Source organism: Alosa alosa, chromosome 5, assembly GCF_017589495.1.
Source record: "Alosa alosa isolate M-15738 ecotype Scorff River chromosome 5, AALO_Geno_1.1, whole genome shotgun sequence".
NCBI lineage: Eukaryota > Metazoa > Chordata > Actinopteri > Clupeiformes > Clupeidae > Alosa > Alosa alosa.
Window position 1 is genome coordinate 36,816,787 of NC_063193.1, and position 15,822 is coordinate 36,832,608.

At 42.4% G+C, this 15,822-nt stretch overlaps 1 protein-coding gene across 1 annotated transcript in view; it reads left to right on the forward strand.

Annotated features, from left to right (window-relative positions):
• LOC125295326 (rasGAP-activating-like protein 1) overlaps positions 1–15,822 on the forward strand; it is a 108,432-nt gene that overhangs the window by 45,907 nt on the left and 46,703 nt on the right.

Below are 15,822 nucleotides of genomic sequence, written 5' to 3' on the forward strand. Positions count from 1 at the left end.
CAATAATTTAACACACGACAGTTGGATAACCTATATCATCATATCCCCATGCCTACATTTTGTGAGTAGCATAGAGATCGCTAAAAACAATAAAGTATGGCTCTCCCGCTTGGGACATCGAAAACTTATATTTTTAATAGACTACCGTCAAGATGCTGACTTGCAAAAGCCTCGATAACACGCATCTCCACTATCACCAGTCATGCCCCTTGATCAAAGTGGGGAATGAAATAAAAGTTTGAGAACCACTGGCTTAACAAGTTACCTACAGTCCAGAACACAGAATCTGTTGCAATATTCTGATGACGTATGATGATATCGGCAAATGTTTGTTTTCCAAAGTAAGAATTTCACTTCACCATGCACCTTCGACATTACCTGGCCTACCTGGTATCATTACAAACATTATTCTGTGTCCTAAAACCGGCATATTTTATGGCATTGTGTCATGTAAGTTCGTTGCAAAATCTAGAGAAATGTGTGAGGTGGTCAGCGGGGACAATTACACACTATCCACAGCTGTGGTAGGCCTATCAGGGGCAGGAGGATTACTGTCAGCGAGGCTTTATATCAAATTCTTCAACAGAAGGCCTCTAATGTTGTCTTGTTTGTGGAGCTTGCTTCGCTTCTGTAATTCGGCTTCATTGAAAATGAGTGCTTCCCTCAATGACCTCCAAGAATAAATAAAGGTTGAATGAATGAATGAATGCAGGCTTGCCCAAAATAAAGGCATGTGGTTTGGCGAGCCTACAGTAAATAACAGACCCGCCAGAATGTGCTATGATGCATTTTTACGAAGCAAGATGTTTTGGTACCCCACGACACTGCATGTTCTTAAATAACAATGATCATCAGTAATATTCTAACCATTAATTTGGGTAATGGCATTGACTACCTTGATTATTGATGATTGTAACGCTGGCATGATTCCAAACACCTCCCTTACGATGATGAGTGACAGGTGACAGGTCTCAGAATCGTCGCTACACAAGGGCGGAAGATGATGAATAACTGGGTCCGTAGGCTTTTCACAAAGGCTTTTATCTTACTACTAGGAGTAGGCTACTCCTAAATCCACTTAAAGATTTTTTAGATTGGAGTTTCTTAAAAGTTATTCACAAAGCCTTTTCAGACAACTCCTAAACTAGGGTGAGTCTTCGCGTGGTTATGGATGACGTCATTACTCATGCACGAGCTTGACTGAAGTGACCACCTTGATTGGCTGACGATTGTAACGCTGGGAATTTCCAAACACCTCTCTTCGATGATGACTGACAGGTGACAGGTCGGAGAATCGCTGCACGCGACACAAGTAGGAAGGATGCTGGGAGAAGCTGATACAGTATCATCAAGATGGCGGCGCTGCATAATACGTTGTTTACCTCTCTGTCCCAACCGCGACGGGTGTTTTTGTTCGCTTAAAAGTGTTTGTCCCAAAGTTCTAACGTGTTCGCCCTGTCCTACTACGCCGTATCACAAGTACAGCAGGCAGTTTTAATCGACATCTGCAAAAAGCAAGTTTTGCAGCCGCTCTGGACTTTGCAACAGAGACGCTTAAAGGAACTCGGACTACTCCGCCTGCAACAACACCGACTCGCCTACTCCTCCCGAAAGAAAGCGCCGAAGCGGTGTGGGAAGCAGAAGAGGGGCAGCGCTGAGGCATCCGGGCCAGGCTAGCGGCCAGCCCAACTCGCCCAGCCATACCATCCATTCTCCTGGCAAATGTGCGATCACTGGACAACAAAATGGATCACATCGACTGCTGAGATCAACGAACCGGACAGTAAGTAACTGCTGTGTGCTCGTCTTCACTGAGACTTGGTTAAATGACAACATTCCGACTCTGCTGTACAACTGGAGCAGCTAGCATGCTATCGAAAGCAGACAGGGCCATTGTAAAAGGGAGGTAAATCACGAGGAGGAGGAATCTGTGTTTACATCCGTGATTTAATGGTGCCGGACACTGCCAGTGGTGAGCAGTGTTTGCATACTACTACAGAGTTTATGATCATAAAGTGCCGACCTTTTACCTGCCAAGGAAATTACTGCGATTCACGCTAGTCGCAGCATACATCCCGCCACAACAACAACAGCAGCATAAGAACGCTGCTCTTAGTGAACTGTACCAGGCTGTCAGTGAACAACAGACGGTACACCCAGGCGGTTTCACCATCTTCACTGGAGATTTTAACCATGCTGATCTAAAAACTGTACTTCCAAAGCTACACCAGCATGTTGATTTTCCAACAAGAGGAGATAACATCCTGGACCTGGTCTACACTACACACAAAGGAGCATACAAAGCCACCCTCCCCCACATTGGACTTTCAGACCATATCACTGTTATGCTAATGCCCCGTGATACAGACAAAGGGTAAAGCGAACAAACCGTTCGTAAAGCAGGTAAAAGTGTGGCCTGAGGGAGCCTCCGATGCTCTTCAAGACTGCTTTGACACAACAGACTGGGAAATGTTTGCAGGCAGCCACTTACAACAACCGACAGACATAGAGGAGTATACAGACACTGTAACCTCTTACATCACCAAGTGCATCGATGATGTGACCCACACAAAAGAAATCATCACTCGGGGCCAACTGGAAGCCATGGCTGACGGGGGATGTCCTCAGGCTGCTGAGGGGCCAGAGACAAAGCCTACAGAGCTGGGGATGAAGCTGGCATGAAAAACAGCGCAGAGCCAACCTGTCCCGCGGGCATCAAGGAAGCAAAAAAGGAATACACTCACAAGATAACCACCCACTTCAAAGACAGCAGGAACTCACAAAGCCTATGGCAGGGCATTCAGGCCCTCACGGACTACAAGCCCAGGCCACAGAGCTGTGAGAGCAACATCCTCTGCTCAACAACCTGAACCGCTTTTGCTCGCCGGAAGCACAAACAGCACCTGCCCACAGAAGACCCATCCCCTCTACATGAGCAGCCCCTGTGCCTCTCTGCCGACAGCGTGAAGAGGACACTTGCTGCTATCAACACCAGAAGGGGCAACAGGTCCAGACAACATCCCAGGTCGCGGCGCTGAAGGACTGCGCGGGGAGCTTAAGGATGTCTTCACAGACATCTTTAACACTTCCCTGAAGCAAGCCATCGCCCCATCATGTTTCAAAGCTGCCACCATCATACCTGTGCGAAGAAAACTGCTCCATCCTGCTTCAATGACTACCGCCTCTGTGGCACTGACACCCATCATCATGAAGTGCTTTGAGCGGCTTGTCATGTCACATATCAAAGCCATTCTCCCCCACCCTGGATTCCTTCCAGTTTGCATACCGAGCCAAGCCGGGCCCACAGAGGATGCAATCTGCTCTGCCTCCACCCAGCCCTCACCCACCTGGAAAAAGAGACTCATATGTGAGATTGCTGTTTATAGACTTCAGTTCTGCATTCAACACCATAATACCACAACAACTCATCTGCAAACTTGACAAACTGGGACTCAGTACCTACCTCTGCAACTGGCTACTGGACTTCCTCTGTCAGAGGCCCCAAGTAATGCGGTTGGCAACAATACCTCAAGCAGCATCACACTGAGCACAGGGGCCCCCCTAAGGCTGCGTGCTCAGTCCGCTGTTTTCACCCTGCTGACGATGACTGCACTGCAACCTACAGCAACAATCACATAGTGAAATTTGCTGACGACACAACTCTGGTGGGTCTCATCACCAAGGGCTTAATTTAGACTCAATACAGGTTGGAGGTTCCACCATCTGACTATTGGTGCGGGGACAACAAACTCCTGCTGAATGTCAGCAAGACAAAGAGATTGTTGTTGACTTCCCGGAGAGGTCACACCCAACACCTGCCACTGACCATCGACGGTGCTGTGGTGGAGAGAGCGAGCAGCACCAAATTCCTGGGGGGTGCACATCAGTGAAGACCTCTCCTGGACCACCAACACTGCATCACTGGCAAGAGAGCTCAGCGCCTGTACTTCCTGCGAAAACTCAGGGCGAGCAAGTGCTCCACCAGCCATCATGACCACATTCTACCGAGGCACCATTGAGAGCATCCTTCCAGCTGTATCGCTGTGTGGGGGAAGCTGCACTGAATACAACAGGAAAGCCCTGCTGCATAGTGAACACAGCTGGAAGGATCATTGGTGCTTCACTCTCCTGAAGGACATTTACACCACCCACCTCACCGCCAAGGCTACCAAAATTGTGAGTGATGCAAGTCACCCCGGCCACAATCTGTTTGATCTACTGCCCTCTGGGAAGAGGTACAGAAGCCTGCGCCCCAAGCACTACCAGACTCACCAACAGCTTCATACACCAAGCTGTAAGGATGCTGAACTCTCCCTCCTCTCCCCTCCACCCCTCAGCTACATAACATCCTGGACACTGGACCCACAATGGCGCCTGCACTACTCCACCTGCACACTTGAACACTTGCACACTTGTACACTTTACAACTTGGTGTTGTTGTCCTGAAAACACAACACTTCTGCTGCTCTTACATAACTTGCACCACTATGCCACTTTCTTTATTACTTAGGTCAAACAGTATTTTATAGTATTTTACAGTATTTGCACTAGTATTTTATTGACTGTCTATGCACAATTTTCAACAAAATTTTGCTGCTCTTATTTTTTCATTATTATTATATGTGCCCCTTATTTTTACTTATTTACTTACTTTCTGTTTACTTGAATGTTATGTTTGTCTGTGGACTTAAAAATTGGTCAAATATGTCTTGTCTTCACCGTGGGATAGTGAGAAACGTAATTTGATCTCTTTGTATGTCTGGGAACATGTGAAGAAATTGACAATAAAGCTGACTTTGACTTTGACTTTGACGAAGATGATTAATAACTGAATAAAAGGCCTAGCCTAAATGAATAAAGAGTAAGGCAAAACAAATAGCTTAGTAGCCTAATGAAACATAGGCCTATGGATTGATGCAGTAGCCTACCTTTTGCAACATTATTAAATTAATCTGTCACCATATCCCTAGGCCACGCTTTGCAAAGAGGAGAACATTTTAATTTGATTCACAATGAAACGCTACATTTCATTTACATGTTAACAATGAGTAGTTTTGGTTGTTGTTGGTGATGCGTTATTGCATCCCTTTATGAATGCAAAATTGTTCCTCACGATTGGAAGCTTCTGTTAGCGATAAGCCACGATTTCAAAAACATTGCAACGTGAAATGCCACAAAAAGCTGTTTATGAATAGGTCTTAGTGAGTTAGGAGTCCTCTCGACTTAAGCTGTCCCAGACTTAGGTGCTACTTTTAGGTCTAAAATGCTTTGTGAATTACTTTTGTGAAAAAATTAGGAGTCCTAAAATTAGGAGTGACACTTTTTAGGAGTTGCTCCTAAATTCGCCAGTTAGGAGCTACTTTTAGCCTTAAAATTCTTTTTGTGAATCTGACCCCTGAATAAAAAGGCCTAGCCTAAATGAATCAAGGCAAAACAAATAGCCTAGTAGCCTAATGAAACATAATGGATTGATGTAGTATCTTTGTAACATTTATTAAATTATTCTGTTACTATGCCTACGTTTGCAAAAGAGAACATTTTAATTTGATTCACAATAATTTTACATTTAATTTACATGTTGACAATGATTAGCCTAGTTTTGGTTGTTGTTGGCGCGTTATTGCATGTTAGTTATGCCTACAATGCAAAATTGCTTCCTCACATTGACGCCTCCTGTAGCTGCATAGGATTTCAAAACCGCAGGTTTGTGATATAGGTCTGTGAGTAAGGAGTCCTCTTGACTTCTTTTAAGCTGTCAGAGGTGGGAAGGTGTGATTTTTTGGGGGCAGGGCCGGATTAACTGGGCACAATTGTCTGATGGCCCCCCTTCCCCAGCCAACGTGAATCGGTGGTTAGTTAATAGGCCTATCGTGAAGATTTTTCCTGCCATCTAAGGCACGAAGCGCATCTGTGAGGCCAAGGCTCACCAAGTAGCTCGTTTGTTTACAACTAACATTCCATATTAATTAAACTGCTTTATAGGCTATGCCAAAATAGTTTTCAACATTTTGAATATTAGTGTCGGGTGAATTGAAATGTTCTCAAAGTAGCCTTATGGCTGAAAGCTGCTTGGGATCCCCGTCCGCCAAGCAATACAACCATACAAAGCGCTTCCTGCACTCATTGTTTGAAAAGGAGTAATTTTGGCTTTGTCAGAACTGAAGAGCTGTGGACGCACGGCGGCGGTATGCCCAATGAAAATAAATTAACGCGAACGCGAACACAACACAGACCCGCTTCTCGCTGGCCAGTCACTGACATGAACTAAAACACAGAACCCGCTTCTCTCACGGCAGTCACTGACAGTAGCCTAGAATAAATGCATGGGGAAAAACACTTCCCATGACAAAGACATCGTAAAACACTGAAAAGTTAATATTTTGTCACTAGCAACATACATCTGTGCTTTGTCAAATGTATTATGTTCCAAGTAGCCTATGCGTAATTCTGCTTCATAAAGTTGAACAAATACATTTGCTTATTTCACAGAAAAATATAAATAGCCAGTCTACAGTGCAGAGTTGGTAAGTTATGGTAGGCCAACTTGCAGTGAACATACAAACAGGGAAATTATTTCTCTTGCAGCTGAGTAGCCCTCAGGTGCGCATCGACATAAGGCCTAACATGCAAGCCAATGAATCGTGCTCTCACGACAATCGCGTTAAACTTAAATAGGTTAACATCACTCTAAGTTCGCCTTCAAGCAAGGAAAACGATGATTTGAAGACATCTGTTTCGTTGGAAGGGTAAGGGGTAGCAACAGGGCAACACAGAGACAGGCCGATGGCAGGGCTGTTATGAGAGTATTAAAATATGGGATATTCTACGGAAAACATTAAAACGGCAAGACAGAGGGAAAGTTAAAATACGTGATAAACACGGAAAAAGTCATGTCTTTTTAACAATTCTGTTGGAGGGTCATTGAACAATTTCTAGAAGGCAAGAGAGGGTCATGCAACTTCCAACTGAAGCACTCAAAATTTCTTCGTGGCCCCTTCAATAAATAACGATCAGTCCCTAGATTGCTGCTGGGCTATATGTCTTGGTTCTGTTAACAACTCATTGTCAAACGATAGCCTATCTCGCGGTTGCATCCATTACAAACAAACATGCAATGTGAACGTCTGGGATTGGGGAGAGCACTAAATGCTCTACTGAATAAGCATGAAGTCAAACCTTTAAATGAAAAACACTCATTAAAAAACACAAAAACACATTTAATAATCCAAAAATAAACCGCTAATGAAGTAAACTTGTGACCATCAAAATGGTCGCTTGTTTATGGCTTGTAACTCTGTGATACCAGGGCGTAACAGGAAGGCATTTGGCTGAGCAACGGAGGTTAATATGCTCTAAATATACAAAATATGTTTTGTCCAAATGATTACTGTCTATCATCGTTGCACTTTCGGGGAGAAAACCGGAATGTTTCATTCGGCCCCCGTTTCAATCGTCCGGTTGTACCTACTCAAACGCAGATAGAACCTTATTATTCTAAGGTAGCGAAATAGCGTTCAGCATGATTCATGCCCAATTAATTCCCCCTGTTAAAGTGTTCGCCTTTGTAGTTTGGTTTCGTGATAGCCTATGATAAACGGCTTATGGCCAAATATGTGAAAACGTTAAAAAATACAGTAGGCTTATAAACCCGAAAAAGTTGACAGTGATTTTTCATAATAACTTTGGAGGGTCATAGAAAAAATGTATTGCTGGCGAGGGAGGGTCAACGATTTTTGGACTAATGCTCCCAAAACTCCTCCCGTAGCCCCTTAAATAAATAACGAACAGTCCCTAATGAAGTAAACTTGTGACCATCAAAAATCGTTTATCGCCTGTAACTCCGTGATAACAGGACGTAACAGGAAGGCATTTGGCTGAGCAACGGAGGTTAATACTCTATATTTTGTCCAAATGATGTCTGTCTATCATCGTTGCACTCGGAGAAAACCAGAATGTTTAATTTGTCCTGCGTCTCTACGGCTGCAAACGGGATTCACTCGCAGTTAACCAAATATTTCTTTATTAGGGCAGGGCAGGCATATTTCTGGCTATTACATTATTTCTAAACCAGTCTGCTAAAGTCTGTAGTGAAGTCTGTGTAGGGTTTTCCAGGCTCCATTTCTTTTATTTAGACACCCTGCTCACTTGAGCCATCTACCGGTTGTTTGGGTTGTTGCAGCGCCTCACTGGAAAAAAAAATACAAATTAAAGTCGCTTGATACCGCGTGGATCCCACGCGGACCGGGCGAGTGAAGCTGGCCAAGTCGAAGCACTGCCCACTGTACATATACACACACACATACACACACACATATATATATATATATATACACACACACGCACACACATATATACACACACACACACACATACATACACACATATACACACACATACATACATACACATAGTATACACACATACATATACACACACACACACACACACACATACATATATATTAGGGGTGTGAATCTCTCATGTAAAGATGATAATGATTCACATCTAGATACATTGGCACGATTCGATACAAGAAAAGATACATGTTCATAAAAACGATTCAGTACGATTCGATTCGCGATTCGATGCAGTTCGATGCAGTATAAGAATGGAAAGCATCGGATCATGAAAGAAACAATCCTAGACCTCCAGGTGCCGCAGCAAGCGCTGATAACCTCATTTTTTCCGATTCCCCTGCCAACTTCTAAAGATACATCCGGCTGACCCAGAGAAAGCAGTTAAAGAATTCTTGCAGTCATCTCTCAAACTACCGCCAGAAACAGTTGTCAAGATTACCTTCCACCGTGTACACCCGCCTCACTTCCAAAGACAATAAATCTTCCACTATCGCCAAGTTCAACACTTCAAACACAAAGAACTCATCAAAAGCAAAAGGAAAATAACTGAAAGGCACTTCATTGGACTAAACGACCAATTCCCACAAGTAATACAGGAAAGAAGAGCCCCTCTTGTCCATAATGAAACAACTCAGGCAAGAGGGCAAACGAAAGCAGCACTGTCAGTCAATAAACTGTATGTCAATGGAACTCTGTATCGCAACCCCAATATCACCACCTGGCTATAGCACATCATACCTCATGCCAACATTCATCTTGATTATAACATTGTCACCCTCAACTCTCTCTAACCCACTGCCTACTGATGCTTGGATCACCTCTCTCTTCTCTCTTCTTATGTTTTATTCCTTTTGCTCCCCTACCCACCCATTCTCTTTTGCTCTCTCTCAATGTTTAATGTTATTCATGGTGTTTTGTCTATACATGTTTGCTTGTGTGTCCTGTCTGTTTTGTTTATTATGTCTGTAGGCTAAAGTCAAATTATGATCTGTATGTTTTCAATGCTAAACAGGAAATGTTCATGCTGTCACCACTCCAGAACCAAATTCCTACCTCTTTATGCTCTATATTCTTCTCAGCCCCTACCCTTTACATCTCATTCGCACACCACATTACATACCTATTCCTCCACCCCCTTCCCCTCTCCTATCTAACTGACACCTGCACACACTCTCACACACACAAAACCCACCTTATCAAACATTTTCATAACTGTACAATCACAACATGGTACCACTTACATTCCTGACCTGGAACATCCTTGGGATTGGATCTCAGGCAAAAAGAGGATCAAAATCTTAAATCATTTGGATAGTTTAAAAGCTGACATATGTCTCCTACAAGAAACTCATCTCTCAGAATTAGACTACACCCGCATTAAATCAAAACAATTCAATCACATTTTCTCATCTCATTACAATACAAAACAAAGGGGAGTTTGCATTCTGATTAACAAAAGAATCTCATTCATCCATAACGCCACCATCACAGACCCAGAAGAACGTTTTGTCATCATAAACATCTCAATTCACAATACCCCTGTAACAATTGTTAATGTTTATGGCCCTAATACAGACAACCCAGTTTTCTTTTCAGAACCTCTTCACCTCCATCTCAACTCTATCTGGCTGTCCCATCATAATTGCAGGTGACTTTAATACAGTGTTAGACCCCACAATTGACAAATCTGATCACTCTAAAAGCAAACAAATCTGGCAATCCACAAAAACAATAAAACAGTTCATGAGCCGATTCTGGCCTTGGCGATTGTTGGCGGCTTCAGCACCCAGACTCCAAATGCTACTTTTTTTTCTCTCCGGGTCCACCACTCCTCTTCCCGTATTGATTATTTTCTAACCAGCAACTCTATAATGAAAAATATCTCTGATTCAACAATTCATCCCATAGTCATTAGCGATCATGCCCCAGTTACAATTAAATGGAACATAACGAACCAACAGCGACCAATTAGCAAATGGCGCTTTTTTAATACATCCTCTTACAAGACCCAAATTTCATCAGTTTTATTGGGAGAGAGTGGGCATTCTTTCTAGAATGAACGTTCTGAATCATCTCCTTCCCTTCTGTGGGAAACAGGGAAAAGCAGTACTCAGAGGAAGAATCATCTCATATTCAGTATACAAAAAAAGAAGGAAAAAAGAACAGGAAGTAGAACTCAACAATAAAATTAAACAGTTAGAAGAAACCAATGCAAGCAACCCAACTGAAGAAACACAGGCAAAACTTAGGAAACATAAATTCAAACTCAATGAAATACTCAATAAACACACTCAATTTATGATTCACCGTCTAAGGCAGGAAAACTTCCACCATAGCAATAAATCAGGTAAATACTTAGCAAATCAAATCCAACATAACAAAGAAAAAACAACAATCCCGGTCATAAAGAACTCAGCAGGGAAGCTAACCAGCTCACCTGAAGAAATAAATCATGTTTTTTACCAGTTTTACAATGAACTATATTCTTCAGAAATAAACCCCAACCAGGAATTCATAGACTCTTTCCTAAACAGCATCAAATTACCACAACTCAATGAGACCGAAATAAAAAACCTAGAATCACCTATAACTCAACAAGAACTGTTTGATGCCCTGAAACAGATGCCCGATAATAAAGCACCAGGTCCGATGGCTTTTCCCTGCTGAGTTCTACAAACAATTTTGGACCATCTTAGCTCCACTTTTCATCAGAATGATTAATGATTCAAAACAGAAAGGACGTCTTCCAACTAGTTCCACCACAGCCTCAATTTCACTGCTCCTCAAGCCCAATAAGGACCCAACATTGCCATCCAGCTACCAACCAATTTCTCTCCTCAATGTGGACAATAAGATAATCGCAAAATGCTAGCACACAGATTAGCAGAGGTCACCCCATCCATTATCCACCCAGACCAAACAGGCTTCATTAAAGGTAGAATTTCATCCACCAACACCCGCAGACTGTTAAATATAATGTATCACTCTACAAATTTTCAAGATAATACCATCATAGCAACTCAGAAAAGCTTTTGATAGGGTGAACTGGAATTTCCTGTTTTCCACATTAGGAGGCTTGGCTTCGGGAGTCGTTCATTAACTGGATTAAACTTCTATACACCTCTCCTTCAGCCACAGTAATCACCAATGGACTAACATCACAGTTTCACTCTTCACCGGGGAACTAGACAGGGTGCCCACTCTCCCCTCACTATTTACAATCTTCATTGAACCCCTAGCAGCTGCTATCCGTCAGAACCCCTCATCAAAGGTGTCCAGACTCCATATATGCATCACAAAATCAGCCTTTATGCTGACGACATTCTTCTCTTTCTTCAAGACCCCACAACATCAGTAGAAGAAACCATCAAACTCATTGACACATTCTCTAACATTTCTGAATACTCAAACAATTGGAATAAATCTGCAGTTCTCCCATTACATCCCAACAGCTGGGATGTGACAGCCAACTCTTCACCTATCCCACTCTGCACTAACTATATCACTTACTTAGGATAAAAGTCTCCCCCAGGCTGTCAGACTTATTTAGCCTAAATTATTCCCTACTCACTTCAATAGATGATGACCTTCAACGCTGGAAGAACCTCCCATTATCCATCATGGGCAGAATCTCAGTAATCAAAATGACAATACTGCCCAAAATAAACTATCTATTCTCTATGATTCCAACCCAGCCCACCACCCTCTGGTTTAAGTCTCTCGATTCATTAATCACTAAATTCTACTGGAAAGATAAGACCCCAAGGATCAAACTCGCCACTCTCCAAAACCAAAAGCAATGGGAGGACTAGAGGCCCCACACTTCCAGCACTATGCCCTGGCCAACCAGCTCCACTTCATCCACAAATGGCTACACCCCCCCCCCTCAGACAACACCTGGTTAGACCTAGAACAAACAATCTGTAAAGAAATTAAAATCTCAGATCTCCCTTTCTGCAGTCAGTCGGTCAAAAACATCCATCCTTCAAAGCCCCAACAATTTCAGCTACTCTGACAGCCTGGTGGAGATTCTACCACATCACTGATTCACCTATAGCACCATCAATTAGCATCCCCGATTTGGAATAACCCAGATTTCACTGTCAATAAAAACACTTAACTTTCACACATGGATGGGAAAGGGCATCACTCACCTTCAACACATTCTTCAAGACAATAATCTGGCCTCATTTTCCCTTTTTTGGTCCAGAAGCACGGCATCGAGTAAACACTTCTTACAATACCTGCAAATTAAATCATCTATCCTAGGAAAAATTAACATCCAGACAGCTAACCTTGACATTCCCCACCAATCTTCAGAGCTGCTTAATATTCCCTCTCCCAAAAAAAATCTCCCAAATTTACAAAATTATATCTCGTTCAGAAAAAACAATTGGCCTGCCATATCACAAATGGGAATCAGACTTATCTCAGAATTACTCCTGGTGCCGACTTCTGGACCAAAATGTGCAAAAACATCTACCTCATGACAAAGAATAGTAATCTACAACTAATACAATACAAGGTTCTTCACAGATTCCACTTCACTGCACATAAATTGGCTAAAATGGGGTTTGGCTCGATCTTTGCACTCACTGCACACAAAATAACCCAGATACATACATTCATGCGGGTTTGGCATTGCACTCCAATCAACCACTTCTGGGTGAGTGTCACAAAATCTCTCTCTTCCATCTTTGGCTGTCACATCCCAGCATCCCCTTCCTTATGCATACTTGGTGATACATCCACAGTCAATTTAAGCAACTCCTGCAATAAAACACTGCTGGTAGTGACTATCGCCAAGAAAACAATCCTCATGAACTGGAAATCTAAGAAAAAAGCTCACATCACTCATTGGAAAAACTTGTTAACAGACTATATATCATTAGAAAACCTATCAACTACAAACTTAATCAATACTCAGGATACAACCTCTCCTTGGTACCCCTTTATCACCTACTTACAGTCCTGACCCTCTTTGCCTGAGTTCCATCTCCACACCATCATAACACACTTCATCAACAGATACACATATCATCGAACACTAGGCAGGAGGGTAGCTGGAACTAATATTATTATTGTTGTTATTATTATTAGTAGTAGTAGTAGTAGTAGTAGTAGTAGTAGTAGTAATATAAATAGCATCCCGTCTTTCCCTCCCCTTTTATTTACATTCTCTGATAACTTTACTAATTTCACTCTTTTCTCTGCCTCTCCCATCGTTATTCTGACGGGCCCCATTGGATGGCTAGGGAGACTTCGGTCCTGGTGGTCGCTGTGTGGTTTTGGCATTGGTTGGGTCCTGTGGGTTATCTATTATCTCTGTGGGTATATCTCTTTTAATTGCACTACATGTTAGGTGACATACATAAACAAAACTACAAAACAGGCTAGGGTAAGAGTGGAGTGCAGGTAGATGCCTCATCAGGTGTCTATCTGCATGCCTCACTTTATTTTAATGCACACATTGAGGAGGCATACATCTTACACAGGGTAGTGTGGTGTGCATGGGGAAATCCTGACAGATATTCACCATGCATGCCCACTTCTTTTAATGCTACACTCTAGATAGACCCTCAACCTAGCCATTCACATACTGTACATATTTAGGTCAAGAGTGGCGGTTGGGTGAAGGTCTGGGGGTGAGGTGTGGTTGGTCGTGGTAGTGGGGGATGTGTGCATATGCTGGGGGCCTGGGCGCATGGGTGGCACGCAGGTCCTCCCCTCTGTCAGCTTCGTGTTTGTATAACTGCAGGGGCTGGGTGGAACTGTGGCCATTAATGGGTGCCCAGGTTGGCAATCAGTCAGGCAATCAACCAGGCAATCAGTTATTCCTATTATTATACTTATCATTAATAGAATAATTACAACTCCTCTCTCCTCTGAACCCTCCCTCTCTATGTTCCAGCTTCTCTCCTCCTGGCCCAACAGCAAGCCAGCCTTATACATATGCACACACACACACACACACACATACATCCTCACATACTCACTACCCCTCACCCCCATCCCCACCCCCATCCCAACACCACCTCATTCACACTCTCAGAGCTACCATCCGCCTCCCCCCATCCCCCTTCTTTTCATTCCGTCATCAATTTCATCCCTGATAATCATATCTGTAATCATCCTGACATAAATCATCCTTAGCCTTTCTGTTATTAATGTTATGTTGTGTTATGTTTTGGAAGCCAAGTCAATGTGATGTCTTGTTAAGTTACAGTATGTGTTTATGTAATGTACATCTGTTTGTCGTATGTAGTATTCATGTGCATGTCGAGTGTGCATTTTCTGTAATGTCAATGATGTTTGCAAAAATAAAAAAGAAGAATGGAAAGCATTCTGAAAGATTTTTTTATCATTTGCTTAAGGTGCACATTCATTTTATATTATCAATTATCATGGTCATGAGGTAGGCAAAAATGTGTGAATATGATTATCTAAACTGAGGTTTGTATCATATACTGTATTGAAATGAAAAAAAATAATAGTCTACATTTCAGTCAAACACAGCAGCCAAATACAACATAAAAATATTTTATAGACTTCTTTATAGATATCTGTATAGATATCTGATTGTTTTCAAGGAGCTGTAGTCTATTGTTGAGGTAAGACAATACCGAAATAAAATAAAACAGTGCTTAAGACAATCTTGGCCTTTTCTCAGATAGCCTACAAGAACAAAATAGGCCTAGCCTACATAGGCCTATCAATGAACTGGGCCTATTTTTGTTCCAAGTCTGAGTGAATGTGAACAAAATAATAATAATTTGTGCATCGTTTTAGCAGCAAGGGCCAAATTATTCTTTAACATTAAGGAAATCCCTTCATCAAACGTAAGGCTACTCTACAGACTATCGCTGCCGTTTAGGAATGCTATAGTAAGTGTTTAATTTCACGCTGGATTTTGAAAAACAAAAGAGTAAAACTGTCAAAGAAACGACCGAGTGCAAGTTGTCAATGCTTAAGTTGTAGTAGATGTATGGGTAATGAAGTCCTGACAACTTTGGGCAATGAGTGTAGCCCAAAAACGAACTTCATTACCCACAAAACTGCGCCAATGTAGTTTCAAAACAGAAGTGGGATGAACGCGCTGCATGCAACGTAAATTAGAGTCTGAGTGAGCAGAAAAAGGTTGTGGAACGGATTCAGAATAAGTAAATCGATATAACGACCGGTTCATTTCAGTTTTTTTCGGACACGGGGCTTAACATATCGATGTAGCGGATCTTACACCGTTAAAAGCGGATACCCGATGCATTATTGGTTAATCTTTACACCCCTAATATATACACACACACACACACATATACATATATACACACACCCACACATATACATACACATATACACACACTCACATATTACAACAATATTAGCACTTTAGACATTTACTGCTTTGAAGTGCATGTATATATGTATGGCGGTACAGAGTGAGTGTGCATGTGTGTGTCGGGGGTTG